Source organism: Oryctolagus cuniculus, chromosome 18 (genome assembly GCF_964237555.1).
Source record: "Oryctolagus cuniculus chromosome 18, mOryCun1.1, whole genome shotgun sequence".
NCBI classification, from domain to species: domain Eukaryota; kingdom Metazoa; phylum Chordata; class Mammalia; order Lagomorpha; family Leporidae; genus Oryctolagus; species Oryctolagus cuniculus.
Genome location: NC_091449.1, coordinates 15,734,954 through 15,752,228, shown reverse-complemented (window position 1 = coordinate 15,752,228; position 17,275 = coordinate 15,734,954). Strand labels below are relative to the sequence as shown.

Below are 17,275 nucleotides of genomic sequence, written 5' to 3'. Positions count from 1 at the left end.
GAACTGGCACTTATGTGGGGCGCTGGCACTGCAGGTGGAGGTTTAATCTTACACCACAGCACTGGCCCTTCTGGCACTCTCATCAACACTGCTAATAATACTTTAAAGATACATTTGAGAGATCAAAAAGCTGTTTAATATTCATGTTAATATTAATTATCATTAATTCTTTTTATTGTTTGTATTTTTTTGCTCATATCTTTTGCTTATTTTTCTGTTGTATATTTATTTTTCCTTTCTTATTGACTTCAAAATGCTCTTTACATAGGAAAGATAGAAGGCATAACTTGTGATTCACAAATTGCAATTTGGCTTTTTCCTGGATGTATTGGAAGTCATCATTTGTATGGGACGGATGCACTGCCAGCCTTCCACTCCAGAGTGCTGTTTGAGTCCCAGTTGCTCTGCTTCCAATCAAGTGACCTGAAAATGCGCCTGGAAAAGCAGCGGGAAGGGGCCCGGGTGCTCTGGATGCCCCCTGCCACCACCTGGGAGACCTGGGTGGAGCTCCATGCTCCTGGCCTTGGCCTGGCCCAGTCCTGGCAACAGCAATGGCTTGTGTGGTTGTGGCCATCTGGGGAGTGAACCAGCAGATGGAATCTCTCTCTCTGTCTCTCTCTCTCCCCCCTGCCACTCTGCCTTTCAAATAAATAAAGATAAATCTTTTTTAAAAAAAGAAAAAAGTAATTTTTATGAGACCCAATCTCCCTTGCTGTCCTTGCATGCCCCCGCCCCGAGGGTCACCTCCTCACCCCCTCTTCGAGGGAGCCCCGTGTAGGATGCTCTCTCAGGACAACTTTCCTCTCCTGATCCCCAAGCAAGCCTGTGGGGCAGGTGCATCCCTGGGATTGCCCCCAGGGCTCTCCCCTCCTCCCCAACTGACAAAGGCACCTTCCCAGCCACACGGTCTAGAATTTTGAGCAGGGCAGGGTAGAGATGTTTGGTGCCATGGTTGAGACGCCGCTTGGGTCTTCCGCACCCCATGTCACAGTGCTGGGTCTGAGTCCCGACTCTGCCCCCAATTCCCACGTCCTTAATGCAGACCCTGGGAGGCTGCAGAGGATAGTCCAAGCAGTGAGGTGCGGCGGATCCGGACTGAGTTCCTGGCTCCCGGCTTGGCCTGGCTGTTGGAAATGAAGCAGGAGATGGAGGATCTCTGTCTCTCCCTGTCTGCTTTTCAAATAAAAAAGTAATAATAAATTTTTAAAAAAGAGGCAAAGACTGCACCTGGTGCCCCTCCAATCACCGTGGCAGGAGTAAGATAGATACTGTTGCCTCGGCTCCTAGCCTTGTTTTGTTTAAAATGGAGATTCTGCACGGCACTGAGATTTCAAAACAGCGCAGTAAACCAGAGAATTAACGCCGGGGAGACTGCAGTCCAGAGCGCGCTCTCTGCACGTTGGTGGCCGTGAACTGGACGCAGTGCGCGTCGCAGGCCGTGAGGGGGCAGCAGAGCGCAGTCAGCGCGCGCAGTGCCCGGGTCCAGTGGCCAAGCCGGGTGCGCGCGGTCTGCGTCAGGCGCCGGGCGAGCGCAGGTGCTAGTCGGAGACCCCGTGTCCTCCTCTGCGGGGACGGACAGTTGTGACCCCTATCGTCCGTGCCACAAGGCTCGGCACGGCTTAGCCTCATGATGCGTAGAAATCCTCGAATCGTGGGGACCCTAAGTCCTAAAAATCCGCATCTCCAAGCCAGCAGTTCCATATCGGCTCATCGACTCAAAGAAAATAACTCACGATGTGAACGAATATCCAGCTACTTGGGCCTTTGTAGAGCGGTGGTGGGAAATATTTTATAACAGCAAAGTAGCTGTTACAGCGGAGATATTGAACATGAAAGAGTGGCTAAGAAGTTACAGGTGGTCGGCAGGGTGGGCTCCCAGCTGGTCACTGGGGGTAGCCTCAGGTTAGGCCTTGCAGCTCAGCGGGGTAGGCGGCTGCCTGGGACACTGCATCCGACTCCAAACCCAGCATCCCCCTGCTTCCCATCCAGCTCCCTGCTGCGGCAAACTGGGAGGCAGCAGAAGATGGCCCGGGTGCCAGGGCCCCTGCAAAACGCGAGGTGCAGATGCTGTTCCAGGCTCCTGACTTCAGCCCAGCTCGGCTCTGCCACGTGCATTTGGGGAATGAACCAACAGGTGTCTCTGTGTCTCTTTCTGTTGCTCTGCTTTTCAAGGAGATACGAATAAATAAAAACATTTTAAAAAATCTTCTTATATGGAAGAATACTAATGATATTTATAATATTGTGGGTTTTTTAAAGAGATTCATCTATTTGAAAGTCACAGTTACAGAGAGAGAAAGGGAGAGACAGAGAAAGCTTCCATCCACTGGTTTACTTCCTAGATATGGCCACAATGGCCAGGGCTGGACCAGAGAGGAGAGACCGGGGAGAGAGAGAGGCCTTCCACCCGCTGGTTCACTCCCTAGATGGCCGCAATGTACAGAGCTGGGCTGATCCAAGGCCAGAGCCAGGAGCTTCTTCCCAGTCTCCCATTGGGTGCAGGGACCCAAGGACTTGGACCGTCTTCCACTGTTTTCCCAGGTCATCAGCAGGGAGCTGGATCAGAAGTGGAGCAGGGGCCGGCGCTGTGGCGTATCTGGTAAAGCTGCCACCTGCAGTGCCGGCATCCCATATAGGCGCCGGTTCTAGCCCCGGCTGCTCCACTTCCAATCCAGCTCTCTGCTATGGCCTGGGAAAGCAGCAGAAGATGGCCCAAGTCCTTGGGTCCCTGCACCCAATGGGAGACCCAGAAGAAGCTCCTGGCTCCTGGCTTCGAATCAGCTCAGCTCCAGCTGTTGTGGCCAACTGGAGAGTGAACAAGTGGATGGAAGACCTCTCTCTCTCTCTCTCTCTCTCTGCCTCTCTGTAACTCTGCCTTTCAAATAAATAAATAAATCTTAAAAAAAAAAAAAAAAAAAAGGAAGTGGAGCAGCCAGGACTCGAACTGATGCCCCCTTATGGGATGTCAGCTCACAGGCAGATGTTTAACTCACTACATCACAGTGTTGGCTCTTTTTTTTTTTTTTTTTTTGTACTTTCGATTTTCTTGCCCCTTTGTAAAAAATTTAAAAGATTTATTTATTTGAAAGACAGAGTTACAGAGAGAGAGAGAGAGAGAGAGAGAGAGAGAGAGGTTTTCCATCCGCTGGTTCACTCTCCAGATGGCTGCAATGGCCGGTGCTGCACTGATCCAAAGCCAGGAGCCAGGAGCTTCTTCTGGGTTTCCCATGTGGGTGCAGGGCCCCAAGGAGTTGGGCCATCTTGTACTGCTTTCCCAGGCCACAGCAGAGAGCTGGATAGGAAGAGGAGCAGCCGGGACTAGAACTGGCGCCCATATGGGATGCCAGCACCTCAGGCCAGGGCTTTAACCTGTTGCACCACAGCACCGGCCCCTTCTTGGCACTTTAGAAAAAACTTTATAAAAAAGAGGGGCCGGCGCTGTGGTGTAGCAGGTGAAGCTGCCGCCTGCAGTGCCAGCATCCCATATGGGCGCCAGTTCGAGTCCCAGCTGCTCCTCTTCCAACCCAGCTCTCTGCTCTGGCCTGGGAAAACAGCAGAAGCTGCCCCAACTCCTTGGGCCCCTGCACCTGCGTGGGAGACCTGGAAGAAGCTCCTGGCTCCTAGCTTCGGATCAGTGCAGCACCGGCCGTTGCAGCCATCTGAGGAGTGAACCAGCGGATGGAAGACCTCTCTCTCTTTCTTTCTCTGTGTAACTCTTTCAAATAAATCTTTTTTAAAAAAAGAACTTAATAAAAAATTAAGATCAGGGTCTCGGGCTCAGGCGGACTGACATTCAAAACTTACTATGTATTTCCTGTGGCCCTAGTTCAGTCAACGCAAGCACAGCACAAAGCCGGCTGCCTGACACACAGTGAGCGATTAGAGGCTGTTTGGGCCGTTATGAAGCCATTGCTGTCTTACGCTCCGAAATTCGTTTTGGGGAAAGCTGGGACTCTGTTACAAGTCCTGTCCCTTTAAGAACCTGCGCTGGCCGGGATCCAGCCCACCGCACCTTTTCCAAATTTTCCAATCCCCACTTGGCATTTTCGTTCGGACGGCTCCTGATTGGACAATCTGCACCAATCAGAGGCTGGAGTGGGCGCTACCAGCAGCTCAGCTCCGCCCCTGGACAAGCCCGGCCCACTGCCCGGTCAGCGCCGTTGCTATGGGGACAGGTGGGCGGCGAAGGGGGAAAGCCCCGGATGTTCGTTGAAGATTCAACATGGCGGCGGCAGTGGCCGCGGTGGCGGCGGCGCAAGAGAGCTGAAGGAGGCGCGAGGGCGCGGAGTTCTGAGCTGAGCAGCTAGGCCGCGAGCGACTGCGGCGCCGAACCGGTACAAGCGGGCGATCAGGCTAAGGGTTTGTGGCGGACCGGGCGCTGGCGGTGGGACGCGTTTACGCGGGGAGGGGGCGGGGCCGCTGGGGTCAAAGTTCACCCGTGGAGGGAAGGGTCTCGTCGGAGGGGTCGAGGGTCAACGCCGGTGGGAGGGAGGTGGAGAGGATATGGGAGGTCGAAGTGGCCGAGGGGGCGTGGCAAAGAGGAGGACAAAGTTTGAAATTTGAAGTGGGGGCGCGTTCGAAGGGGTGGGGCGAGTCTCGAAAATGGGGGCGGGGGTCTGAGGTAATTTGAGGGGAAGTTGTGCCTACGGGGGTCTGAGGTGACAGCCTCGAGGGTGCGGGGGTGGGGGCGGCGTCGGAGGTTTAAGGCCGCCACCGGCCAGGCAGATGAATGGCTTTTAGGTAGGGGGGCGTCCTTCAGCGGACCGAAGGCTGGGCGTGGCCAGAGGGTGCAAGGTCAAGGTGCGAGCGCCCAGATGTCGGGAAAAGTCAAAAGTTAAAGCTAAGGGGGGCGTCCGGGAGAGAGGTCAGAGGAGGCTCCAGGTGGTGGGAAGAAGCGCCCCCTCCCACCAAGAGCAGCCATCGGGCACTCAGAGAAAGCACCTGCTGGGGGCCGGCCCCTCTTCCCTCTGCTCTACCGCCTTGTGGGGTCTTCGCCCGTTATTAGGAGGGTGGGAGGTCTGCCCGGGGGCCCTGGGATTCCAACTCTGTGGCCCAGAGCCTGTGAGCGAGTCTCTGCCGTGTGGGTTAATGGTTAACGAGAGCCCGGGGCGCCCAGGACTGGGTTCATCCTCACCACAGTCTTGCCCAGTGAGTGCCAGGGACAGACCCACTTGACAGAGAGGGAAAACGAGGCCCAGAAGTCTGCCAAGGCAGAGAGCAGGTTTGAAGCCGGGCGCTGGATGATTGCGGGGGGCTTGCCCCCAGCTGCCGCCCTGTCCACTGTCTGAAGTCTCTTCCTGGAGGCAGGGGCTGGGCCGGGCTGGCCACTCCCTGGGCAGGAACAGGCTGCCCGCCTGGCCTCTTTGGAAGGGTGTGATCTGGGAGGGGGGATTGCTGTGGGCCTAAGGGAGGGGGTGTTTGTGGGTGGCCCGGCGTGAGGCTGCGGAGGCCCGGGAGGGCGCCCCTGGTGGTGCCGTGTGTCCCCACCTGTGTCCTGCTGCTCTCCCGTGGCTCCCGCCCTGCTTGCCTTCATCTGTTCCTGCTCCTTCTGCCAAGAATCTTCCTCACGCTGCGCCCTCTCTCCTGTGCCCCTCCCGGTGGGACCAGGGCCTCTCCCTGCCCTCCCTGTCTCCCCACCCTTTGCCCTGTCCTGTCTCTCGGGGCACCTGTTTGCTGTCTGCCCGCCCTGCTTAGGGTGCACGTGCCACCCGTAGCCCTGTGGCAGTGGACGAGACCCGTGCAACTTCTAGCCCCAGGGTTCTTGGTGTCTCCCATACACCCCTCCCTCTCCCCCGCCGCTGGTGACCTGGTCCTCAGAGGGTGATGGAGTCTGTGAGGCCACGCACAGGAACCCTGGGGCGCCCGTGCCCTAGGCCTCAGCTGAGGCCTGTGTCCCCAGGAACGTCCCCTGGGGAAGCCCTGAAGGCCGAGTGTGAGCGGGGGGAAGGGAGCACCAGGCAGAAGGAGCAGTGTGTGTGGAGGTCCTGGTGGGAGTGGAGGTCAGGGCACGTGGCCGGGGAGGGTCCTGCTGGGAGTCAGGGTGAGACCCGGGGGGCTCAGCCCGGAAGGGGCCATGGTGCAGGGGAACCTGGCCTGCCGAGCAGCTGAGCGAGCAGGTGCTGGTGCGGGCTGCCTGCTTCACACCCCAGCCGCCGCCTCACTCGGGCTCTGCGAGTGGGCATAGTGCTGGGGCAGCCGCGTGGGTGCCGTGTCGGCCTCAGCTGTGCCGCCGCTGCTGGGGCGCCACTCGGGGCGGCCTCTCTCCTGGTGCCTCCTGGCTTTCCCTGGGAGCTGCCGCCCCCACCCCCGCTCCTGCCACGGAAGGATCTGGGAGCCGGCACACTGCCAGCAGCCCTGTGAGGCCAGCCCAGCCCTGAGCCTGGCGGTGCCAGCTCGCACAGCGTCCCGGGGCTCCGCGCAGAGAAGGTGGAGCAGGGCCTTGGCAGTGGACCCCCGTTTTCAGGTCCCTGCCCTGTCACTTCTCAGCCATGGGTGATTTCTCACTTGCCAGTTCTGTCCGTGGGAGACATTTTCCACTTGGGAAAAGCAGGGCGTTCAGTTCAGTGCAGCATTCCTGCGTGGGGCGTTGGCCAGGCCAGGCCAGGCCTCAACGTGGGAAGGGTCAGACAGAGGGGCTTCGTCCACGCCTCGCCCGTCCCGCCCGGCCTCCCTGCCAGCGGCGGTGGACTTGGCAGTCAGCGCTCCTCTGCAGTTTTCTGTGCATTTCTGCTCTCGAACATGGCCGCGTGGAGAAGTCTTTCTCAGTTCTGGCCGTGCGTGGCGGTCGCCTGAGGGCTGGGAGCGGGCACTTGGCCTTTGCATCCCAGGTTGGAGCCTGTGTGTTCCAGTCGTGGTCCCAGTTCCGGCCAGAGCAGCCCCTGGCAGGCGTGGTGGTGGCGCGCAGGTCACCGGGTTCCTCCTGCGGTAGGGACCTGGACTGTGTGCCCAGCCCTCAGCTCCGGCATGACCCAGCCTCGGACTCCGCAGGTATCTGGGGGGTGAACCAGCACGTGGGAGTGCCGGCTCTGTCCATCCTCTCTGTCTTTCCTGCCTCTCAAATCAATTGTTTTGAGACGCTGTGCGTAGCCCGCTGGAGAGATCCGGATTCAGCCTCACTGGGCCTGGTGCGGGGCCTGCCTCAGGCCTTCGGGAGTCCCGCGCTTGCTCTCGGGGCGGCCGCCCTCTGCACCTCGCCTGCTTGCTCAGGGCAGGCTCCGGGTCGGTAGGGACTGGCCCTGTTGCCCCGCTGGTGTCTCAGCGTCTGTGTCACACAGCACTCAGCCCTTCACCTTCAGGCGGCCGTTTAGGGGGTTTCCTGTTGGGCTGTAAGGCGCCGAGGTGAACGTTCTGGAATGTTTCCTGTGTGCCATGGCGAGAGCCTTTCTGGGGCACGTCCCTGCAGTGGAGATGCTACCCCTGCCCTTCCCCGACGTTGCTGGGCAGGCTGTGGCCCACGCTGACACTCGGCCCTGAGACGTGAGGGTCCATGGACCCCCACCCCCACCTCTCACCAGGCTGCTTGGGCATGGGGGGATGGGTCACAGGAGGAGGCCGGCTGGGAAGACCTTTGACCTTTCCCCCTAGGGCAGTGGGGCAGTGACTGCTACTGTGACCCAGTTCTCCCCAGGGGGCATCTCTACTTCAGGAGGCGTTGTGACAATGAGTGGGTCACTGTGGTAACATGCGCGCGATCTTGGCTGGCACACGGGACACTCCCCCACCGTCACCTCACCCTGCCCACCCTCTCTGCCCGGCCGGGCCGTCAGCCTCCCTGTCGCCACCCCCACCGTGTGCCGTGTAAAAGGGAAAGCAGATGTTGCCGAAGCCTTTAATGACTTCCCATTGCACACAGACTGAAATCCACAACCCCCGCCCCAGTCCATGGCCCTGGTTATCTGCCGTGTCCTCCTGGCCTAGGCAAAAGCAGCTTCTTAGATGGTCTTTGGACCCCAAGCACATTTGGACCTCAGGGCCTTTGCACTTTCTGTAGCTGCCACCTGTTAGATTCTTCCTCTGTCTTTCCATGCTGTCATCCTCCCATTTGGAGAGGAGAAAACGAACAGACCCGAGAGGACCCAGAGAGGCATGTGACTTGCCTGAGGTCACACAGCAGGGAAGTGACAAAGACTGAGGGCTCCCGAGTCACCGCTCTGGCTGCCTCTAGTGACTTGGAAGTGGCTTTGACGAGACAGGGCTCATTCCTGGGTTCCTTTTGAGAAAGCAGTTCCCTGGGGACCTGAGTGACCTGGCTAGTTTCTGGGCACTGGGTGCCCCTCTCCTTCAGGGCGGCCTGTGCCCCCTGCCCTTTCTTGTCCTGCTGGCTCGTGGCAGAGCAGACTTCCTGGCCAGACGCTCATCAGGGGTGTCCCCAGCAGCTGTTTCTCCCATCACCCAAGCTGGGCGGCCGCAGGTGCTGCCGGCAGGAAGCTGTCTCCTTCCAAGTAACGGCCAGGGAAATGGGACCTTTCCTGGCCCGGCCACCATCCGGGGCCAGGACTTATTGTCTGCCAGATGTGGCGGCTGCAGGAAGGTTGGGGGAGCCAAAGAGGGTCAGAGGGGGAACTCCGCCAGTCCCAGGGGATCCAGCTCGGGCAGGCGTGGCAGAGGCCGCCGTCACTGCTGCCCAACCCCTGGGGCTCTATGGGCCTGCGCTGACCATCGTCCCTGCCAGGGCGCACAGTCTGGCAGTCTGCGCGGGCTGGGACCCTCCCTGGGCCTCAGCTGCCTCACCCGGTAAGGGGCTTTGCTGCTCCCTGGTGGGGCCGTGCAAAGTGCTCTCTGATGACTGGCGACTGAGCTCTGCCTGCCTCCTGGAGGCGCCGCGCGTGTCCTGTTGGGACACTTCCCATCCTCTGGGCTCCGTGCACAGCCGTGGTGGGGTGCGCCCCGGCCCCCAGAGGCTGAGCACGGGCATCACTCTTCTGCATTTTCATGCTGAGCAGGCACGTTGTTGCAGCTTGTGTGCCTGTTACCTGTTCCCCTAAACAGCAGCTGAAACACTGCGCCCGCCCAGAGGCACACGTGCCGAGCGCGTCTCCTGCCCCCGCCGCCGGGCCCTGTCCAGCCGGGGTTCCTGCAGGTGCACACCCACCCTTTTGTTGTCTCCCAGACGGAGCCGACTTCCCACGGTTGTGTTCCCTCCGGACTGCTGCATCAGGACACACAGTGCCGTCTCAGGTGTCGTGGGGTGTGCCCCGCTGGCTTCCTTTCATGCTGCCAACAGGGCTGGACCTGCTTGTGAGTGCAGCTGTGGAATATTCTAGAAGTGGCTGTGGGTCTGTGCTGTGTGCCTTGTGAGTTCTGCCAAGGAGGTGGTGCCGGTTTACACTCCCAAGCCCTGTGTCTGATGGCGCCGGCTCTCCCCGTGCCCCCGCCGCCATGGACCGGGAGTGACGTGGTGACACGCGGTCCTTGTGGGGTCCTACTTCCTGTGTGGAGTGGTGCATCTTTGTCCTTTTCTGAGAGCTGTCAGTCCCTGATCGAAAACTGAGGCCCAGGCCAGCCTCAGGACAAGCAGGTGGCCAGTGTGGGACGCAGCCCCGGCCGTCCTGGCGCCCTTCTGGAGCTCTTCGCCTGTGTGCCACCAGGAGGTCAAGGGCGTGGACCCCGGGGCCAGCTGTGCCACTTCCTAGCTGTTTGACCCCAGTTGGTCAGTTCATCTCTGTGCCTTGATGTCCACGTGTGAAACGCGACCTCCTTGGGGATGGTTCTTTGTCCAGGAGCATGTATTTGGCGGGACCAGCAGACGGTAACTGCTGGGAACATGTCAGCTGCCGTCTAGCGCTCGTGGCACTGACCATGCACTGCTCTCTGCTCTCTGTACTGACCGTGTGCTGCCGAGACTGACTGTGTACTGACTGGCGCCCCGCCCCCGGCCTCCCTCCCCTCAGCCCGAGATTGCCCTTACTGTTATCAGCTGTTGGGAGATCTGCCCGGGAGCACAGAGCAAGCAGGGCTCCGATTTGGACCCAGGATGTCTGGCTCCTGACCGCTGTGGCCACGCCCTCTGCCACTCCCAGAACCCAGTCCAGGCAGTCATAGGCTCTCCTGGCCTCCCCGCTTTTTGCATATTCATTTCAGGCTGGAGTGGAACTTTTGAGAGGATGAGTGGACAGGTGGGGGCAGAGGGTGAGGTCCTCACAGGAAGAGCCTCCCTCCTGGGCCCCCTCTGTCCCACCCTCAGGGTACCTGGCCCGGCCCTGGAAACTCCTGATAAAGCCGCATTGTGTTCACTGGTTTCGAGCTGGCTCCCCAGGTCTGGTTTCGCCCCTCCCACAGGACAAAAAGTGACCCACACCAGGGCTCAGGGAGGTTCCAGGGCTTCGCCTGCCTCCCTCTTCCCCTCCCGCCCCCTGCTGCCAGTGATCAAGGCTGGGCATGGGGAAAAAGCAGGTGGGTGCTGCCTGCTGCGTTAGTGCGCTGGCCCCAGGCCAGGACCCCAGGAGGCAGTCCTAGTCCTTGTCCTCCTCTCCCTGGGGCCGGCCTTCCATGCTCCCATGGGCCCTGTCCTTTTCCCCAGATCTTCCACAGCTGCCTGCTCCAGATTATTTGACTTGGAAGCACCATACGTACATACAGCATTTGTGATTTCACCTGTGACTTGTCACATGCCTACAGAAAAGTGTGCAGAAGTGCACCTGCGTTCTAAGGTGAGCAGGCACTTCTCCCGCACCTGGGTGGAGACGGATCAGAGTGGCCCAGAGGCCGGCGCTGTGGCGCAGCGGGTTAACGCCCTGGCCTGAAGCACTGGCATCCCATATGGGCGCCACTTCAAGACCCGGCTGCTTCACTTCCCATCCTGCTCTCTGCTATGGCCTGGGAAAGCAGTAGAAGATGGCCCAAGTCCTTGGGCCCCTGCACCCGCGTGGGAGACTGGGAAGAAGAAGCTCCTGGCTCCTGGCTTCAGATCGGCGCACCTCCGGCCGTTGTGGCCAGTTGGGGAGTGAACCAGAGGATGGAAGACCTCTCTCTCTCTGCCTCTCCTCTCTCTGTGTAATTCTGACTTTCAAATAAATAAATGAATCTTTAAAAAAAAAAAAAAAAAAAAAAAAGAGTGGCCCAGAGGACCACAGGCCTCAGTAGAGACCACTCTGCCTCCTTGGTGGGCATTGCTGGGGCCAGAGGTCAGGGTCTTCAGCTTTGCAGGATGCCGCCACGCAGCTCCGTTCAGGGGACCTCGGCGTGTGATCCCTGGGGTGGCTCCTCCACGTGTTCTCTGCCCCATGTCCCTGTCCGTTGCAGCTCTTAGGCCGTGAAACAGGAGTCAGGTGACTCCTTGCTAGGCCTGTGTTGGGGCCCGGGGCCCAGGGCCAATGCCGATACCAGGAAGTTCTCCCTGAGCTCGGGCTGGCAGGAGACACAGCCAGCTGTCTTCCCCCAGTGGCCCCGTCTCAGGAGCCAGCACCCCGTCCAACCTCTTGATTGGCCCCACGTCTGGCCCTGTCCTGGCTTCCCCCTCTTCACACGTGAGATGTCAGGAAGGGCATGGGTCTTCAACGCAGCGCCTAGACAGCGCTCGGCACGTCCACCTCGTCTCAGAGTCCCGGCTCCTCCGCTTCTGCTCCAGCTTCCTGCTGATGAGCTCAAGTACTTGGGCCCCTGCTCTGCCTGTGAGAGACCTGGCTTGAGTTCAGGGCTCCTGACAGCTTGGTGCAGACCCTGGCTGTTGCCGGCATTTGGGGAGCGAAGCAGCAGGTGGAAGATCTCTCTGTCACTGATTCTTCTGTCTCTGCATTTCAGGTAAATAATTAACAATAAAGCCTGTTGCTCCCCCTGCAGAGCGTCAGCTGTCTCCTCACACTCTTCCTGCTTCCAGCTGGTTTGGCCCCTTACTCTCCTAGCCCATGGCTGCAGCCTCTTCGCTCCTGCTCCCAGCTGCTGCCACAGCCTGTCCCCATGCAGCAGGGGCAGGGGGGTGGGGGGGCTGGAGGTCACAACGCGTCCGAACCCTGCCAGCAACCCTCTATGGCTCCATCTCGCCCAAGGGAAAAGCCTGCGAGGCCCCACAGCCCTGTGCCCAGCGCTGCTGCACGGCCCCCTCACTCCTCGCCTGCCTTGCCCCTGAGTGGGTCCTGCCTCGGGGCCTTTGCTCTTGCTGCTCCCTCTGCTGGTGGCACCCTCCACCCCTGCACTCCTGTCACCCATTCCCTCCCACCCCCACCCCTGCACCCTCTTTGCATCTCTCCCCTACGCTCCCTTTTCCTGTCTTGCGGTGCCCACATTGCTACTTGTGGGATGCTGTGATCTGGGGGTCTGTTACTCTCGTGACAGTGGGGGTGGCATTGGAGCCATAGGGCCATGCCGCGGCTCTTGCAGTGTTTCCAGGGCCTGGTGTATAGTGATCTCAGTAAACTGGCAGACAGACCGAGCGACCCACTGGGCACAGTGTGTAATGGGCTTGGCCTGGCGGGGGGTGCAGGGCAAGCTTTCCCAGGAGGAAGTGCGTTAGAAGGGAAGCTGCCTGTGCCCGGGGAGCGTGCAGACCCTGAGGAACCTAGGGAGGTACACAAATCTTGGCGGCCACTTAGGCCTCCCCAGAGTGAGGCTCTCACCGGCGGCTGGACTGGCCCTGAAGTCCTGCTCCTGACTTCTCTGGGGCCTGGCGTGTAAATGTAGTCATAAATGCTCATGTTTTTCTAATGAATACGCCTGAGCTCCGACCTCTTGTGGCCTCTGGCACTGGATAAGTAGACCCCCACTACGCGTTCAGAGCCGTCTCCTGGTTCTTGGCCATCTGGGGCGCATGCGTGTGAAGGCAGGCGAAGGCCTCATGTGACCTTGAGCTGTGGCGCCCTTGTTCTGGGTACAGGACCCTCTTGAAAACGGTGAGGCTTTGCCCGTGGCGGCCCCACGCCTGCATGGTACCCCCTTGTTGCTGCCCCGCCCTCCCAGGCGGTGGCCACGCCCATCCAGCCTATTGGACAGATCGGGAGGGGATGTGGCTCCCCTGCAACTAGTGCTGAGCAGGCCTGGTGGTGGCCCCAGGCTGTGTGTGTTTCCCTGAGCAGCTTCTCACCTGTTCTCCAGACCCCCGTGACGTCACTTGCCTGGCTTTTCGTTGGGCTCTCTGCCTGCCCCTTCCTTCCTTCCTTCCTTCCTTCCTTCCTTCCTTCCTTCCTTCCTTCCTTCCTTCCTTTCTTTCTCTCTCTCTTTCTCTCTTTCTCTCTTTCTCTCTTTCTCTCTTTCTCTCTTTCTCTTTCTTTCTTTCTCTCTCTCTCTCTCTCTCTCTCTTTCTCTCTCTCTCAAGATTTTATTTATTTGAGAGATGGAGTTACAGACAGAAAGGGAGAGGCAGTGAGAAAGGTCTTCCATCCCTGGTTCACTCCTCAAGGGCTGCAATGGCCAGAGCTGTGCCAATCTGAAGCCAGGGGCCAGGAGCTTCTTCCGGGTCTCCCACGTGGGTGCAGGGGCGCAAGCACTTGGGCCATCTTCCATTGCTTTCCCAGGCCATAGCAGAGAGCTGGATTGGAAATGGAGCCCATATGGGATGCTGGTGCTGCAGGTGGAGCTTAGCCCACTACATGACTACTGCCTTTTTATTTTTCACACAAGCCATTGTGTTTTTGTTTGTTTACTTTAATTTTGGAGTCAGAGGGAGAAACAGAGCAAGAGAGAATGAGCTCCCCCATTTCATGGTTCACTCCTCAAATGCCCACAACTGGAGCTGGACTGGGCTGGGCTGGGCTGAAGCCAGGAGCCAGTAACTCGATTCAGGAATCCAGCGATTTGAGCCCTCACCACTGCCTTCCAGGGTCTGCCGTAGCGGAAGCTGGAGTCAGGAGCTGGGTATTGAGCCTGTCTTAACTGCTAGGCCAAACACCTTCCCTGCCTTTTAGTTTTTGATCGCTTTGCATCACAGCCTGGACTCTGGGCGAGAACTTTTGCATCAGAGGTGTCAGCCAGTCCTCTGCCAGTTGGTGGCTGTCTTTAGACTTCTGCTTTGTGTCTTTGAATGCACGAGAGTGCTTAGTTTGAAGGTGGTTTCCTTTCACATTTAGGCTTTCCTGTGCCTGTGTCCAGGGGCACGTTTTCCACCTGGTCTCGCTCAGCACCGCAGAGTGGAAGCAGTGCGACCTTCCCCGCTGCTGCCCAGGGCCTGGTCCTGTCCCCGCACGAGCCATCTGCCTCTGGGCGCTCTCTCTCCTGCTCTGGCCGTTCCCACACCAGCTGCTCACTGTCCTGCTGTCTTTAGTTTCCAAGTCTGGATTGCGGGGACAGCGTCCCTCCTACTTGTTCTTCTTCAAAAGGATCTTGACCACTCTTGGCTTTTTACGATTCCGCCTGAGTGTCACATCTTGTCAGCGTAGGTGCACACACGCTCCCGCTCCGTGGGCATGGTGTGTCTCTCCGTGATGTCTTCAGTGGCTCTCAGAGGCCCTGCCCAGCTCCTGTTGGGTTTCTTCCAGGGTCATCTGTGACGTGATGGGCAGCTCCACTCCCACAGGTGTCTTGCTCCCCAGGTTCCCTTGCAAGGCAAGGCAACAACCTGCCGGCAGGGCCGGGAGCCCACTTCCCCATTCCCTGCTGCTGCTGGCACCGCCCCGGCCCTGGTGGAGGGCGGGCAGGGCGCCCAGAGAGGAGGCTATAATTTTCCTGAGCGATTTCAAGGGCTAATTAAAGGTTTTCCTTGACTAATCAGCTTACAGTTTAATTATCAGGGAGCAGGCTCAGGGATGCGGCGAGCAGCTCTGCTGGGGTCTCCCCACAGCGTGGCCGGAAGGAGCCAGGCCCAGCCCCACCCCTGAGTGGGGCAAGACCTGGGGATACCCCGCGCCCTCCAGTGGGTCAGCAGAGGGTTCCATCGCCATCCCCGTGAGAACTGGAGGTGCAGGCAGCAGGTCCGGCTCCTGTTTCCCATGCGGCTCCCCTTGCCCAGGGCGGGCTCTGACCCGGCCTGCCCCCTCGTCCTCCTGGTGGCCTCCCTTCTCGCTGGTGAGCTCTGAGCCCCTTGGCTGTCACAGTCCCGCGCTTGCTCGGGGCACCAGAGAGGGTCAGGGGTGCAGGACCGGAGCTCTGAGGAGGGGGCTGGGAGGAGGTGTTCAGATGGGGCGGACTGAGCCATGGTTGATGGCTGAGGCCCTTGGCGGGGGGACGTGGGGGGCCAGACAAGATGGGCTCTGGGAGTTCGCGGAGGGGGTGGGGTGCAGAGATGGCCGTGCCAGGCCTGCCTTCATTCCTTGCATTCCTCGGCAGCCCCAGACTCTGGTAGCCCCGGATGGGGGAGGGGGCCGGTAGAAGGGCCTCCTGGACTCTGGCTGCTGCCCTGTCAGTCTGTCTCCTTTACGTCCTCCTCCCACCAGGGCCGCCTCCCCGCCATCGCCTCCCTCCTGGGGCAGAGGGAGCCCCTGCAGGGGCCCAAGCCCAGACCCTGTGAATCCCGGGCTCTGGCCCGAGGGCCTGGCCTTGGCGAGTAGTCCAGCTCTGGTGACGGAAGTGATGCAGAGCCAGGCTGAGAGCACTGGGCAGGCATCTGACCAGGTGACCGAGGGTGGCGAGAGTGAGAGGGGCTGTTCCTCCCTGTCACCGGCGAGGCGCCCGAGGCCCTGCGAAGGTGTCCGTGCCTGTGGGTGCGCCTCCATCACCACTGTCTTTCTCCTGGCCAGCCAGATGGCTCTGCCTGGCCCTCCCCGCCCCCACGTTCCTGCTTCCCGCTTCCCCCGCGGAAGCTCCTGCGCTTCTCGGTTTGAGGCAGGATCCAGCTGCAGCCACAGAGGGGAGATGGTTTCTGCAGGCCGAGGCTGTTCTTCAGGTGGGGGGGGTGCTGAGGTCACCTCAGGGCCTCCCCGGGGCTCCCTGGGGCTCCTGGCACCTGGGGTGGGGGGGCACAGAGGAGTGCACAGCGTCTGGCTGACGCTGAGGCTGGCTGTACGACCTGGTCGGGAGGCCCGTCCGGATGGGCAGGAGGGGAGTGATAGCCAGTGCTGGCAGAGCGGCTCGCCTGCCCCCTGCCGCCCTCTCTGAGTCCCTGCGTGTCGAGAAAAGGGGGGTGAAGCCACCCCAGCCTCCCAGGGCCTGCTGCGGGATCAGTGGGCCGGCTGCTAAGACCGTGCAGCTATTGGGGGCAGGGCTGGGCTTGGGCTCAGTCGTGGGCATTCACAGGCAGCAGTGGGGGCAGGGCTGGGCTTGGGCTCAGTCGTGGGCATTCACAGGCAGCAGTGGGGGCAGGGCTGGGCTTGGGCTCAGTCGTGGGCATTCACAGGTAGCCGAGCCAGAGTTCCTCGCTGTCGTGATGAGGTCTCCTTTCCTTCTGGAAAGCGCCCGGCGCCTCTGTGCCGTGGAAGGGTCTGCATGCGCTCAGGACGTGCTCGCCGTCTGTGCCCAGCTCCAGCGGGGCCCCATATGGCAAGGCCTTGTCATCTGCATCCACACCCCCGACTGTCTCAGCCGAGATCCCATCCACCGTGTTGCCGCAGGACAGACTTCAGCGGGAATCCCTCCACGTCCTCATGCCTGCCCCGGGGGCTTCTGAGCCAGTCTCAGTTTGTCTACCTGTCCTGTCACCTTTGACCTGTAGGCTGTCCGGCAGCTTGTCGCACGGCTGGCTGTGCAGACGTGGGCATCCGTGCTGGGGAGCGGCACGCAGCCTGGAGCCGTCGCCGTGGGGTCGCTCCTGTGAGCTGGGCTCTGATTCGGGTCCCATCCTTTCATGGTGCTGCTGTGTCTGAGCACCAGGGTGTGCCTGATGTTTGTGTGATTGTCAAGTTAACTTTTAAAATCCAAGCACCTAAGTGGGAGAAGATAGAGACGGTGCCACCTGGGACGAGTACCTGGATTCGAGGGCTGGCTCTGGCTTCCAATTCCAGCTTCAGGCTAGTGCGCCCTGGGAGGCAGCAGGTGATGCTCAGGCGTTTGGGTCCCTGCCACCTGCGTTGGGGGACCTGGGTTGAGTTCGTGACTCCTGACGGCCCTGGCTGTCGTGGGTGTTTGGGGAGAGAGTAGGTGGATAATCTCCCTGTGCCTGTCACATAAGTAAAGTGAAAGAGTGGAATGAAAGAAAACTCTGACGTCGCTGCCAGTGAGGCTGCTCCCCAGGAACAGCAGGAGTGGGGCCAGAGAGACTTGAGGGCCTGGGCTGGGAGCCAAGGGCTATGTGTGCTGGACCAGCTGCCCACAGCCGCCATCACTAACTCCTTTTTTTTTTTTTTTTTTAGATTTACTTATTTTATTTGAAAGGCTGAGTTACAGAGAGGCTGGGTGGGGACCTTCCATCTGCTGTTTCACTCTCCAAATGGCTGCAATGGTCAGAACTAGGCTGATCCAAAGCCAGGAACCTGAA

The 17,275-nt window shown here is 59.7% G+C and overlaps 1 protein-coding gene across 5 annotated transcripts in view; it reads left to right on the top strand.

The window, feature by feature from the left end:
• Positions 1-4,175: 4,175 nt before the first annotated feature.
• PAK4 (p21 (RAC1) activated kinase 4) overlaps positions 4,176-17,275 on the top strand; it is a 38,014-nt gene continuing 24,914 nt past the window's right edge. For 2 of the 5 annotated variants that reach the window (XM_070062235.1, XM_008257149.4), the window contains exon 1: positions 4,176-4,334. The gene's annotated coding sequence lies outside the window, so the exon portion shown is untranslated. Of the gene's footprint in view, positions 4,360-17,275 lie in introns of all 5 variants that reach the window. The other 3 variants (XM_002711469.5, XM_008257150.4, XM_008257151.4) reach the window with 3 other exon arrangements.